Source organism: Nothobranchius furzeri, chromosome 9, assembly GCF_043380555.1.
Source record: "Nothobranchius furzeri strain GRZ-AD chromosome 9, NfurGRZ-RIMD1, whole genome shotgun sequence".
Classification (NCBI taxonomy): Eukaryota; Metazoa; Chordata; class Actinopteri; order Cyprinodontiformes; family Nothobranchiidae; genus Nothobranchius; species Nothobranchius furzeri.
In genome coordinates, this window is record NC_091749.1 from 13,115,828 (window position 1) to 13,130,675 (window position 14,848).

Sequence of the window (14,848 nt, forward strand, 5' to 3'; positions counted from 1 at the left end):
GACATGTGGCAAGACGCTCCTCGGGGCGTGTCTTGCTTTAACCTCTCTCCTGGAGGCGCTCAGTTAGACCGAGTAATGACATGTGGCAAGACGCTCCTCGGGGTGGGTCTTGCTTGGGCTTCTCTCCTGGAGGCGCTCAGTCAGACCGAGTGCTGACATAAGGCAAGATGCTCCTCGGGGCGCATCTTGCTGGGGCCTCTCTCCTGGAGGTGCTCAATCAGACCCAGTGGTGACACGTGGCAAGACGCTCCTCGGGGCGCGTCTTGCTTGGGCCTCTCTACTGGAGGAGCTCAGTCAGACCCAGTGGTGACACGTGGCAAGACGCTCCTCGGGGCGCATCTTGCTTGGGCCTCTCTCCTGGAGGCGCTAAGTCAGACCCAGTGTTGACACGTGGCAAGACGCTCCTCGGGGCGCGTCTTGCTTGGGCCTCTCTCCTGGAGGCGCTCAGTCAGACCCAGTGTTGACATGTGGCAAGACGCTCCTCAGGGCGCATCTTGGTTGGGCCTCTCTCCTGGAGGCGCTCAGTCAGACCCAGTGGTGACATGTGGCAAGACGCTCCTTGGGGCGCGTATTGCTTGGGCCTCTCTCCTGGATGCCCTCTGTCAGACCGAGTGTTGACATGTGGCAAGACTCTCCTCGGGGCGCCTCTTCCTTCAGCTTCTCTCATGGAGGCCCTCAGTCAGACCCAGTGTTGACATGTGTCAAGACGCTCCTCGGGGCGTGTCTTGCTTGGGCCTCTCTCCTGGAGGCGCTCAGTCAGACCCAGTGTTGACATGTGGCAAGACGCTCCTCGGGGCACGTCTTGCTTGGGCCTCTCTCCTGGAGGCGCTCAAACAGACCGAGTAGTGACATGTGGCAAGACGCTCCTCGGGGCGCGTCTTGCTGGGGCTTCTCTCTTGGAGGCACTCAGTCAGACCCAGTTTTGACATGTGGCAAGACGCTCATCGGGCAACGTCTTGCTTGGGCCTCTCTCCTGGAGGCGCTCAGTCAGACCGAGTAGTGACATTTGGCAAGACGCTCCTCGGAGCGCGTCTTGCTTGGACCTCTCTCCTGGAGGCGCTCAGTTAGACCGAGTAGTGACATGTGGCAAGACGCTCCTCGGGGCGCGTCTTGCTTGGGCCTCTCTCCTGGAGGAGCTCAGTCAGACCCAGTGGTGACACGTGGCAAGACGCTCCTCGAGGCGCATCTTGCTTGGGCCTCTCTACTGGAGTCGCTAAGTCAGACCCAGTGTTGACACGTGGCAAGACGCTCCTCGGGGCGCGTCTTGCTTGGGCCTCTCTCCCTGAGGCGCTCAATCAGACCCAGTGTTGACATTTGGCAAGACACTCCTCGGGGCGCGTCTTGCTTGGGCCTCTCTCATGGAGGCCCTCTGTCAGACCGAGTGCTGACATGTGGCAAGAAGCTCCTCGGGGCGCGTCTTGCTTGGGCTTCTCTCCCGGAGGCCCTCAGTAAGAACCATTGTTGACATGTGGCAAGACGCTCCTCGGGGCGCGTCTTGCTTGGGCCTCTCTCCAGATGGCCCTCAATCAGACTCAGTGTTGACACGTGGCAAGACGCCCCTCGGGGCGCGTCTTGATTGGGCCTCTCTCCTGGAGACGCTCAGTCAGACCAAGTGGTGACATGTGGCAAGACAATCCTCGAGGCGCGTCTTGCTTGGGCCTCTCTCCTGGAGGCCCTCTGTCAGACCCAGTGTTGACATGTGGCAAGACACTCCTCGGGGCGCGTCTTGCTTGGGCCTCTCTCATGGAGGCCCTCTGTCAGACCCAGTGTTGACATGTGTCAAGACGCTCCTCGGGGCGCGTCTTGCTTTGGCCTCTCTCCTGGAGGCGCTCAGTCAGACCGAGTGCTGACATGTGGCAAGAAGCTCCTCGGGGCGCGTCTTGCTTGGGCTTCTCTCCTGGAGGCCCTCAGTAAGACCCATTGTTGACATGTGGCAAGACGCTCCTCGGGGCGCGTCTTGCTTGGGCCTCTCTCCTGGAGGCGCTCAGTCAGACTGAGTAGTGACATGTGGCCTGACGCTCCTCAAGGGCGCGTGTTGCTTGGGCCTCTCTCCTGGAGGCGCTCAGTCAGACCAAGTGGTGACATGTGGCAAGACACTCCTCGGGGCGCGTCTTGCTTGGACCTCTCTCCTGGAGGCCCTCTGTCAGACCCAGTGTTGACATATGTCAAGACGCTCCTCGGGGCGCGTCTTGCTTGGGCTTCTCTCCTGGAGGCCCTTAGTCAGACCCATTGTTGACATGTGGCAAGACGCTCCTCGGGGCGCGTCTTGCTTGGGCCTCTCTCCTGGAGGCGCTCAGTCAGACCGAGTGCTGACATGTGGCAAGACGCTCCTCGGGCCGCGTGTTGCTTGGGCTTCTCTCCTGGAGGCCCTCAGTCAGACCCATTGTTGACATGTGGCAAGACGCTCCTCGGGGCGCGTCTTGCTTGGGCCTCTCTCCTGGAGGCGCTCAGTCAGACCCAGTGGTGACATGTGGCAAGACGCTCCTCGGGGCGCGTATTGCTTGGGCCTTTCTCCTGAATGCCCTCTGTCAGACCGAGTGTTGACATGTGGCAAGACTCTCCTCGGGGCGCGTCTTGCTTGGGCTTCTCTCATGGAGGCCCTCAGTCCGACCCAGTGTTGACATGTGTCAAGACGCTCCTCGGGGCGTGTCTTGCTTGGGCCTCTCTCCTGGAGGCGCTCAGTCAGACCCAGTGTTGACATGTGGCAAGACGCTCCTCTGGGCGCGTCTTGCTTGGGCTTCTCTCCTGGAGGCGCTCAGACAGACCAAGTGTGGACATGTGACAAGACGCTCCTCGGGGCGCGTCTTGCTTGGGCCTCTCTCCTGGAGGCGCTCAGTCAGAACCAGAGGTGACATGTGGCAAGACGCTCCTCAGTGCGCGTCTTGCTTGGGCCTCTCTCCTGGAGGCCCTCTGTCAGACCCAGTGTTGACATGTGGCAAGACGCTCCTCCGGGAGCATCTTGCTTGGGCCTCTCTCCTGGAGGCCCTCAGTCAGACCCATTGTTGACATGTGGCAAGACGCTCCTCGGGGCGCGTCTTGCTTTGGCCTCTCTCCTGGAGGCGCTCAGTCAGACCGAGTGCTGACATAAGGCAAGACGCTCCTCGGGGCGCGTCTTGCTGGGGCCTCTCTCCTGGAGGCGCTCAGTGAGACCCAGTGCTTACATGTGGTAAGACGCTTCTCGGGGCGCGTCTTGCTTGGGGCTCTCTCCTGGAGGCGCTCAGTCAGACCCAGTGTTGACATGTGGCAAGACGCTCCTCGGGGCGCGTCTTGCTTGGGCCTCTCTCCTGGAGGCGCTCAGTCAGACCCAGTGGTGACACGTGGAAAGACGCTCCTCGGGCCGCGTCTTGCTTGGGCCTCTCTCCTGGAGGCGCTCAGTCAGACCCAGTGTTGACACGTGGCAAGACGCTCCTCGGGGCGCGTCTTGCTTGGGCCTCTCTCCTGGAGGCGCTCAGTCAGACCCAGTGTTGACATGTGGCAAGACGCTCCTCGGGGCGCGTCTTGCTTGGGCCTCTCTCCTGGAGGCGCTCAGTCAGACCAAGTGGTGACATGTGGCAAGACAATCCTCGAGGCGCGTCTTGCTTGGGCCTCTCTCCTGGAGGCCCTCTGTCAGACCCAGTGTTGACATGTGGCAAGACACTCCTCGGGGCGCGTCTTGCTTGGGCCTCTCTCATGGAGGCCCTCTGTCAGACCCAGTGTTGACATGTGTCAAGACGCTCCTCGGGGCGCGTCTTGCTTTGGCCTCTCTCCTGGAGGCGCTCAGTCAGACCGAGTGCTGACATGTGGCAAGAAGCTCCTCGGGGCGCGTCTTGCTTGGGCTTCTCTCCTGGAGGCCCTCAGTAAGACCCATTGTTGACATGTGGCAAGACGCTCCTCGGGGCGCGTCTTGCTTGGGCCTCTCTCCTGGAGGCGCTCAGTCAGACTGAGTAGTGACATGTGGCCTGACGCTCCTCAAGGGCGCGTGTTGCTTGGGCCTCTCTCCTGGAGGCGCTCAGTCAGACCAAGTGGTGACATGTGGCAAGACACTCCTCGGGGCGCGTCTTGCCTGGACCTCTCTCCTGGAGGCCCTCTGTCAGACCCAGTGTTGACATGTGTCAAGACGCTCCTCGGGGCGCGTCTTGCTTGGGCTTCTCTCCTGGAGGCCCTTAGTCAGACCCATTGTTGACATGTGGCAAGACGCTCCTCGGGGCGCGTCTTGCTTGGGCCTCTCTCCTGGAGGCGCTCAGTCAGACCGAGTGCTGACATGTGGCAAGACGCTCCTCGGGCCGCGTGTTGCTTGGGCTTCTCTCCTGGAGGCCCTCAGTCAGACCCACTGTTGACATTTGGCAAGACGCTCCTCGGGGCGCGTCTTGCTTGGGCCTCTCTCCTGGAGGCGCTCAGTCAGACCCAGTGGTGACATGTGGCAAGACGCTCCTCGGGGCGCGTATTGCTTGGGCCTTTCTCCTGAATGCCCTCTGTCAGACCGAGTGTTGACATGTGGCAAGACTCTCCTCGGGGCGCGTCTTGCTTGGGCTTCTCTCATGGAGGCCCTCAGTCCGACCCAGTGTTGACATGTGTCAAGACGCTCCTCGGGGCGTGTCTTGCTTGGGCCTCTCTCCTGGAGGCGCTCAGTCAGACCCAGTGTTGACATGTGGCAAGACGCTCCTCTGGGCGCGTCTTGCTTGGGCTTCTCTCCTGGAGGCGCTCAGACAGACCCAGTGTGGACATGTGACAAGACGCTCCTCGGGGCGCGTCTTGCTTGGGCCTCTCTCCTGGAGGCGCTCAGTCAGAACCAGAGGTGACATGTGGCAAGACGCTCCTCAGTGCGCGTCTTGCTTGGGCCTCTCTCCTGGAGGCCCTCTGTCAGACCCAGTGTTGACATGTGGCAAGACGCTCCTCCGGGAGCATCTTGCTTGGGCCTCTCTCCTGGAGGCCCTCAGTCAGACCCATTGTTGACATGTGGCAAGACGCTCCTCGGGGCGCGTCTTGCTTTGGCCTCTCTCCTGGAGGCGCTCAGTCAGACCGAGTGCTGACATAAGGCAAGACGCTCCTCGGGGCGCGTCTTGCTGGGGCCTCTCTCCTGGAGGCGCTCAGTGAGACCCAGTGCTTACATGTGGTAAGACGCTTCTCGGGGCGCGTCTTGCTTGGGGCTCTCTCCTGGAGGGGCTCAGTCAGACCCAGTGTTGACATGTGGCAAGACGCTCCTCGGGGCGCGTCTTGCTTGGGCCTCTCTCCTGGAGGCGCTCAGTCAGACCCAGTGGTGACACGTGGAAAGACGCTCCTCGGGCCGCGTCTTGCTTGGGCCTCTCTCCTGGAGGCGCTCAGTCAGACCCAGTGTTGACACGTGGTAAGACGCTTCTCGGGGCGCGTCTTGCTTGGGGCTCTCTCCTGGAGGCGCTCAGTCAGACCCAGTGTTGACATGTGGCAAGACGCTCCTCGGGGCGCGTCTTGCTTGGGCCTCTCTCCTGGAGGCGCTCATTCAGACCCAGTGGTGACATGTGGCAAGACGCTCCTCGGGGCGCGTATTGCTTGGGCCTCTCTCCTGAATGCCCTCTGTCAGACCGAGTGTTGACATGTGGCAAGACTCTCCTCGGGGCGCGTCTTGCTTGGGCTTCTCTCATGGAGGCCCTCAGTCCGACCCAGTGTTGACATGTGTCAAGACGCTCCTCGGGGCGTCTCTTGCTTGGGCCTCTCTCCTGGAGGCGCTCAGTCAGACCCAGTGTTGACATGTGGCAAGACGCTCCTCTGGGCGCGTCTTGCTTGGGCTTCTCTCCTGGAGGCCCTCAGTCAGACGCATTGTTGACATGTGGCAAGACGCTCATCGGGCAACGTCTTGCTTGGGCCTCTCTCCTGGAGGCGCTCAGTCAGACCGAGTAGTGACATTTGGCAAGACGCTCCTCGGAGCGCGTCTTGCTTGGACCTCTCTCCTGGAGGCGCTCAGTTAGACCGAGTAGTGACATGTGGCAAGACGCTCCTCGGGGCGCGTCTTGCTTGGGCCTCTCTCCTGGAGGAGCTCAGTCAGACCCAGTGGTGACACGTGGCAAGACGCTCCTCGGGGCGCATCTTGCTTGGGCCTCTCTACTGGAGTCGCTAAGTCAGACCCAGTGTTGACACGTGGCAAGACGCTCCTCGGGGCGCGTCTTGCTTTGGCCTCTCTCCTGGAGGCGCTCAGTCAGACACAGTGTTGACATGTGGCAAGACACTCCTCGGGGCGCGTCTTGCTTGGGCTTCTCTCATGGTGGCCCTCAGTAAGACCCATTGTTGACATGTGGAAAGAAGCTCCTCGGGGCGCGTCTTGCTTTGGCTTCTCTCCTGGAGGCCCTCAGTCAGACCCATTGTTGACAGGTGGCAAGACGCTCCTCGGGGCGCGTATTGCTTGGGCCTCTCTCCTGGATGCCCTCTGTCAGACCCACTGTTGACATGTGGCAAGACTCTCCTTGGGGCGCATCTTGCTTGGGCTTCTCTCATGGAGGCCCTCAGTCAGACCCAGTGTTGAAATGTGTCAAGACGCTCCTCGGGGCGTGTCTTGCTTGGGCCTCTCTCCTGGAGGCGCTCAGTAAGACCCAGTGTTGACATGTGGCAATACGCTCCTCGGGGCACTTCTTGCTTGGGCTTCTCTCCTGGAGGCCCTCAGTCAGACCCATTGTTGACATGTGGCAAGACGCTCCTCGGGGCACGTCTTGCTTGGGCCTCTCTCCTGGAGGCGCTCAGTCAGATCGAGTAGTGACATGTGGAAAGACGCTCCTCGGGGCGCGTCTTGCTGGGGCTTCTCTCATGGAGGCACTCAGTCTGACCCAGTGTTGACATGTGGCAAGACACTCCTCGGGGCGCGTCTTGCTGGGGCCTCTCTCCTGGAGGCGCTCAGTCAGACCCAGTGTTGACATGTGTCAAGACGCTCCTCGGGCGTTTCTTGCTTGCGCCTCTCTCCTGGAGGCGCTCAGTCAGACCCAGACGTGACATGTGGCAAGACGCTCCTCGGGCCTCTCTCCTGGAGGCGCTATGTCAGACCCAGTGTTGACATGTGGCAAGACGCTCCTCGGGGCGCGTCTTGCTTGGGCCTCTCTCCCGGAGGTGCTCAGTCAGACCCAGTGGTGACAGGTGGCAAGACGCTCCTCGGGGCGCGTCTTGCTTGGGCCTCTCTCCTGGAGGCGCTCAGTCAGACCGAGTGCTGACATAAGGCAAGACGCTCCTCGGGGCGCGTCTTGCTGGGGCCTCTCTCCTGGAGGCGCTCAGTCAGACCCAGTGCTAACATGTGGTAAGACGCTTCTCGGGGCGCGTCTTGCTTGGGGCTCTCTCCTGGAGGCGCTCAGTCAGACCCAGTGTTGACATGTGGCAAGACGCTCCTCGGGGCGCGTCTTGCTTGGGCCTCTCTCCTGGAGGCGCTCAGTCAGACCCAGTGGTGACACGTGGAAAGACGCTCCTCGGGGCGCGTCTTGCTTGGGCCTCTCTCCTGGAGGCGCTCAGTCAGACCCAGTGTTGACACGTGGCAAGACGCTCCTCGGGGCGCGTCTTGCTTGGGCCTCTCTCCTGGAGGCGCTCAGTCAGACCCAGTGTTGGCATGTGGCAAGACATTCCTCGGGGCGCGTTTGGTTGGGCCTCTCTCTTGGAGGCGCTCATTCAGACCCAGTGGTGACATGTGGCAAGACGCTCCTCGGGGCGTGTATTGCTTGGGCCTCTCTCCTGAATGCCCTCTGTCAGACCGAGTGTTGACATGTGGCAAGACTCTCCTCGGGGCGCGTCTTGCTTGGGCTTCTCTCATGGAGGCCCTCAGTCCGACCCAGTGTTGACATGTGTCAAGACGCTCCTCGGGGCGTGTCTTGCTTGGGCCTCTCTCCTGGAGGCGCTCAGTCAGACCCAGTGTTGACATGTGGCAAGACGCTCCGCTGGGCGCGTCTTGCTTGGGCTTCTCTCCTGGAGGCCCTCAGTCAGACCCATTGTTGACATGTGGCAAGACGCTCATCGGGGCACGTCTTGCTTGGGCCTCTCTCCTGGAGGCGCTCAGTCAGACCGAGTAGTGACATTTGGCAAGACGCTCCTCGGAGCGCGTCTTGCTTGGACCTCTCTCCTGGAGGCGCTCAGTTAGACCCATTGTTGACATGTGGAAAGAAGCTCCTCGGGGCGCGTCTTGCTTTGGCTTCTCTCCTGGAGGCCCTCAGTCAGACCCATTGTTGACATGTGGCAAGACGCTCCTCGGGGCGCGTATTGCTTGGGCCTCTCTCCTGGATGCCCTCTCTCAGACCCACTGTTGACATGTGGCAAGACTCTCCTCGAGCGCATCTTGCTTGGGCTTCTCTCATGGAGGCCCTCAGTCAGACCCAGTGTTGAAATGTGTCAAGACGCTCCTCGGGGCGTGTCTTGCTTGGGCCTCTCTCCTGGAGGCGCTCAGTAAGACCCAGTGTTGACATGTGGCAATACGCTGCTCGGAGCGCTTCTTGCTTGGGCTTCTCTCCTGGAGGCCCTCAGTCAGACCCATTGTTGACATGTGGCAAGACGCTCCTCGGGGCACGTCTTGCTTGGGCCTCTCTCCTGGAGGCGCTCAGTCAGTACGAGTAGTGACATGTGGAAAGACGCTCCTCGGGGCGCGTCTTGCTGGGGCTTCTCTCATGGAGGCACTCAGTCTGACCCAGTGTTGACATGTGGCAAGACACTCCTCGGGGCGCGTCTTGCTGGGGCCTCTCTCCTGGAGGCGCTCAGTCAGACCCAGTGTTGACATGTGTCAAGACGCTCCTCGGGCGTTTCTTGCTTGCGCCTCTCTCCTGGAGGCGCTCAGTCAGACCCAGACGTGACATGTGGCAAGACGCTCCTCGGGCCTCTCTCCTGGAGGCGTTATGTCAGACCCAGTGTTGACATGTGGCAAGACGCTCCTCGGGGCGCGTCTTGCTTGGGCCTCTCTCCCGGAGGTGCTCAGTCAGACCCAGTGGTGACAGGTGGCAAGACGCTCCTTGGGGCGCGTCTTGCTTGGGCCTCTCTCCTGGAGGCGCTCAGTCAGACCGAGTGCTGACATAAGGCAAGACGCTCCTCGGGGCGCGTCTTGCTGGGGCCTCTCTCCTGGAGGCGCTCAGTCAGACCCAGTGCTAACATGTGGTAAGACGCTTCTCGGGGCGCGTCTTGCTTGGGGCTCTCTCCTGGAGGCGCTCAGTCAGACCCAGTGTTGACATGTGGCAAGACGCTCCTCGGGGCGCGTCTTGCTTGGGCCTCTCTCCTGGAGGCGCTCAGTCAGACCCAGTGGTGACACGTGGAAAGACGCTCCTCGAAGCGCGTCTTGCTTGGGCCTCTCTCCTGGAGGCGCTCAGTCAGACCCAGTGTTGACACGTGGCAAGACGCTCCTCGGGGCGCGTCTTGCTTGGGCCTCTCTCCTGGAGGCGCTCAGTCAGACCCAGTGTTGGCATGTGGCAAGACATTCCTCGGGGCGCGTTTGGTTGGGCCTCTCTCTTGGAGGCGCTCATTCAGACCCAGTGGTGACATGTGGCAAGACGCTCCTCGGGGCGTGTATTGCTTGGGCCTCTCTCCTGAATGCCCTCTGTCAGACCGAGTGTTGACATGTGGCAAGACTCTCCTCGGGGCGCGTCTTGCTTGGGCTTCTCTCATGGAGGCCCTCAGTCCGACCCAGTGTTGACATGTGTCAAGACGCTCCTCGGGGCGTGTCTTGCTTGGGCCTCTCTCCTGGAGGCGCTCAGTCAGACCCAGTGTTGACATGTGGCAAGACGCTCCTCTGGGCGCGTCTTGCTTGGGCTTCTCTCCTGGAGGCCCTCAGTCAGACCCATTGTTGACATGTGGCAAGACGCTCATCGGGGCACGTCTTGCTTGGGCCTCTCTCCTGGAGGCGCTCAGTCAGACCGAGTAGTGACATTTGGCAAGACGCTCCTCGGAGCGCGTCTTGCTTGGACCTCTCTCCTGGAGGCGCTCAGTTAGACCGAGTAGTGACATGTGGCAAGACACTCCTCGGGGCGCGTCTTGCTGGGGCCTCTCTCCTGGAGGCGCTCAGTCAGACCCAGTGTTGACATGTGTCAAGACGCTCCTCGGGCGTTTCTTGCTTGCGCCTCTCTCCTGGAGGCGCTCAGTCAGACCCAGACGTGACATGTGGCAAGACGCTCCTCGGGCCTCTCTCCTGGAGGCGCTATGTCAGACCCAGTGTTGACATGTGGCAAGACGCTCCTCGGGGCGCGTCTTGCTTGGGCCTCTCTCCTGGAGGAGCTCAGTCAGACCCATTGTTGACATGTGGCAAGACGCTCCTCGGGGCACGTCTTGCTTGGGCCTCTCTCCTGGAGGCGCTCAGTCAGACCGAGTAGTGACATGTGGCAAGACGCTCCTCGGGGCGCGTCTTGCTTGGACCTCCCTCCTGGAGGCGCTCAGTCAGACCGTGTAGTGACATGTGGCAAGACGCTCCTCGGGGCGTGTCTTGCTTGGACCTCTCTCCTGGAGGCGCTCAGTTAGACCGAGTAGTGACATGTGGCAAGACGCTCCTCGGGGCGGGTCTTGCTTGGGCCTCTCTCCTGGAGGCGCTCAGCCAGACCGAGTGCTGACGTAAGGCAAGATGCTCCTCAGGGCGCGTCTTGCTGGGGCCTCTCTCCTGGAGGTGCTCAATCAGACCCAGTGGTGACGCGTGGCAAGACGCTCCTCGGGGCGCGTCTTGCTTGGGCCTCTCTCCTGGAGGAGCTCAGTCAGACCCAGTGGTGACACGTGGCAAGACGCTCCTCGGGGCGCATCTTGCTGGGGCCTCTCTCCTGGAGGCGCTAAGTCAGACCCGGTGTTGACACGTGGCAAGACGCTCCTCGGGGCGCGTCTTGCTTGGGCCTCTCTCATGGAGGCCCTCAGTCAGACTCAGTGTTGACATGTGTCAAGACGCTCCTCGGGGCGTGTCTTGCTTGGGCCTCTCTCCTGGAGGCGCTCAGTCAGACCCAGTGTTGACATGTGGCAAGACGCTCCTCTGGGCGCGTCTTGCTTGGGCTTCTCTCCTGGAGGCCCTCAGTCAGACCCATTGTTGACATGTGGCAAGACGCTCATCGGGGCACGTCTTGCTTGGGCCTCTCTCCTGGAGGCGCTCAGTCAGACCGAGTAGTGACATTTGGCAAGACGCTCCTCGGAGCGCGTCTTGCTTGGACCTCTCTCCTGGAGGCGCTCAGTTAGACCGAGTAGTGACATGTGGCAAGACACTCCTCGGGGCGCGTCTTGCTGGGGCCTCTCTCCTGGAGGCGCTCAGTCAGACCCAGTGTTGACATGTGTCAAGACGCTCCTCGGGCGTTTCTTGCTTGCGCCTCTCTCCTGGAGGCGCTCAGTCAGACCCAGACGTGACGTGGCAAGACGCTCCTCGGGCCTCTCTCCTGGAGGCGCTATGTCAGACCCAGTGGTGACATGTGGCAAGACGCTCCTCGGGGCACGTATTGCTTGGGCCTCTCTCCTGGATGCCCTCTGTCAGACAGAGTGTTGACATGTGGCAAGATTCTCCTCGGGGCGCCTCTTGCTTCGGCTTCTATCATGGAGGCGCTCAGTCAGACCCAGTGTTGACATGTGGCAAGACTCTCCTCGGGGCGCCTCTTGCTTCGGCTTCTCTCCTGGAGGCGCTCATTCAGACCGAGTGCTGACATGTGGCAAGACGCTCCTCGGTGCGTGTCTTGCTTGGGCCTCTCTCCAGAAGGCCCTCAATCAGACTCAGTGTTGACACGTGGCAAGACGCCCCTCGGGGCGCGTCTTGCTTGGGCCTCTCTCCTGGAGGCGCTCAGTCAGACTGAGTAGTGACATCTGGCCTGACGCTCCTCGGGGCGCGTGTTGCTTGGGCCTCTCTCCTGGAGGCCCTCTGTCAGACCCAGTGTTGACATGTGTCAAGACGCTCCTCTGGGCACGTCTTGCTTTGGCCTCTCTCCTGGAGGCGCTCAGTCAGACCGAGTGCTGACATGTGGCAAGAAGCTCCTCGGGGCGCGTCTTGCTTGGGCTTCTCTCCTGGAGGCCCTCAGTAAGACCCATTGTTGACATGTGGCAAGACGCTCCTCGGGGCGCGTCTTGCTTGGGCCTCTCTCCTGGAGGCGCTCAGTCAGACCAAGTGGTGACATGTGGCAAGACACTCCTCGGGGAGCGTCTTGCTTGGGCCTCTCTCCTGGAGGCCCTCTGTCAGACCCAGTGTTGACATGTGTCAAGACGCTCCTCGGGGCGCGTCTTGCTTGGGCTTCTCTCCTGGAGGCCCTTAGTCAGACCCATTGTTGACATGTGGCAAGACGCTCCTCGGGGCGCGTCTTGCTTGGGCCTCTCTCCTGGAGGCGCTCAGTCAGACCAAGTGCTGACATGTGGCAAGACGCTCCTCGGGCCGCGTGTTGCTTGGGCTTCTCTCCTGGAGGCCCTCAGTCAGACCCATTGTTGACATGTGGCAAGACGCTCCTCGGGGAGCGTCTTGCTTGGGCCTCTCTCCTGGAGGCGCTCAGTCAGACCCAGTGGTGACATGTGGCAAGACGCTCCTCGTGGCACGTATTGCTTGGGCCTCTCTCCTGAATGCCCTCTGTAAGACCGAGTGTTGACATGTGGCAAGACTCTCCTCGGGGCGCGTCTTGCTTGGGCTTCTCTCATGGAGGCCCTCAGTCCGACCCAGTGTTGACATGTGTCAAGACGCTCCTCGGGGCGTGTCTTGCTTGGGCCTCTCTCCTGGAGGCACTCAGTCAGACCCAGTGTTGACATGTGGCAAGACGCTCCTCTGGGCGCGTCTTGCTTGGGCTTCTCTCCTGGAGGCGCTCAGACAGACCCAGTGTGGACATGTGACAAGACGCTCCTCGGGGCGCGTCTTGCTTGGGCCTCTCTCCTGGAGGCGCTCAGTCAGAACCAGAGGTGACATGTGGCAAGACGCTCCTCGGTGCGCTTCTTGCTTGGGCCTCTCTCCTGGAGGCCCTCTGTCAGACCCAGTGTTGACATGTGGCAAGACGCTCCTCCGGGCGCATCTTGCTTGGGCCTCTCTCCTGGAGGCCCTCAGTCAGACCCATTGTTGACATGTGGCAAGACGCTCCTCGGGGCGCGTCTTGCTTTGGCCTCTCTCCTGGAGGCGCTCAGTCAGACCGAGTGCTGACATAAGGCAAGACGCTCCTCGGGGCGCGTCTTGCTGGGGCCTCTCTCCTGGAGGCGCTCAGTCAGACCCAGTGCTAACATGTGGTAAGACGCTTCTCGGGGCGCGTCTTGCTTGGGCCTCTCTCCTGGAGGCGCTCAGTCAGACCCAGTGTTGACATGTGGCAAGACGCTCCTCGGGGCGCGTCTTGCTCGGGCCTCTCTCCTGGAGGCGCTCAGTCAGACCCAGTGTTGACATGTGGCAATACGCTCCTCGGGGCGTGTCTTGCTTGGGCCTCTCTCCTGGAGGCGCTCAGTCAGACCCAGTGGTGACACGTGGAAAGACGCTCCTCGGGGCGCGTCTTGCTTGGGCCTCTCTCCTGGAGGCGCTCAGTCAGACCCAGTGTTGACACGTGGCAAGACGCTCCTCGGGGCGCGTCTTGCTTGGGCCTCTCTCCTGGAGGCGCTCAGTCAGACCCAGTGGTGACACGTGGCAAGACGCTCCTCGGGGCGCATCTTGCTTGGGCCTCTCTACTGGAGGCGCTAAGTCAGACGCATTGTTGACATGTGGCAAGACACTCCTCGGGGCGCGTCTTGCTTGGGCTTCTCTCATGGTGGCCCTCAGTAAGACCCATTGTTGACATGTGGAAAGAAGCTCCTCGGGGAGCGTCTTGCTTTGGCTTCTCTCCTGGAGGCCCTCAGTCAGACCCATTGTTGACATGTGGCAAGACACTCCTCGGGGCGCGTATTGCTTGGGCCTCTCTCCTGGATGCCCTCTGTCGGACCCAGTGTTGACATGTGGCAAGACTCTCCTCGGGGCGCGTCTTGCTTGGGCTTCTCTCATGGAGGCCCTCAGTCAGACCCAGTGTTGAAATGTGTCAAGACGCTCCTCGGGGCGTGTCTTGCTTGGGCCTCTCTCCTGGAGGCGCTCAGTCAGACCCAGTGTTGACATGTGGCAAGACGCTCCTCGGGGCGCTTCTTGCTTGGGCTTCTCTCCTGGAGGCCCTCAGTCAGACCCATTGTTGACATGTGGCAAGACGCTCCTCGGGGCACGTCTTGCTTGGGCCTCTCTCCTGGAGGCGCTCAGTCAGACCGAGTAGTGACATGTGGAAAGACGCTCCTCGGGGTGCGTCTTGCTGGGGCTTCTCTCATGGAGGCACTCAGTCAGACCCAGTGTTGACATGTGGCAAGACGCTCCTCGGGGCGCGTGTTACTTGGACCTCTATCCTGGAGGCGCTCAGTCAGACCGAGTAGTGACATGTGGCAAGACGCTCCTCGGGGCGCGTCTTGCTTGGGCCTCTCTCCTGGAGGCGCTCAATTATACCCAGTGTTGACATGTGGCAAGACGCTCCTCTGGGCGCGTCTTGCTTGGGTTTCTCTCCTGGAGGCCCTCAGTCAGACCCATTGTTGACATGTGGCAAGACGCTCCTCGGGGCGCGTCTTGCTGGGGCCTCTCTCCTGGAGGCGCTCAGTCAGACCCAGTGTTGACATGTTTCAAGACGCTCCTCGGGCGTTTCTTGCTTGCGCCTCTCTCCTGGAGGCGCTCAGTCAGACCCAGACGTGACATGTGGCAAGACGCTCCTCGGGGCTCTCTCCTGGAGGCGCTCAGTCAGACCCAGTGTTGACATGTGGCAAGACGCTCCTCGGGGCGTGTCTTGCTTGGGCCTCTTTCCTGGAGGTGCTCAGTCAGACCCAGTGGTGACATGTGGCAAGACGCTCCTCGGGGCGCGTCTTGCTGGGGCTTCTCTCATGGAGGCACTCAGTCGGACCCAGTGTTGACATGTGGCAAGATGCTCCTCGGGGCACGTCTTGCTTGGGCCTCTCTCCTGGAGGCGCTCAGTCAGACCCAGAG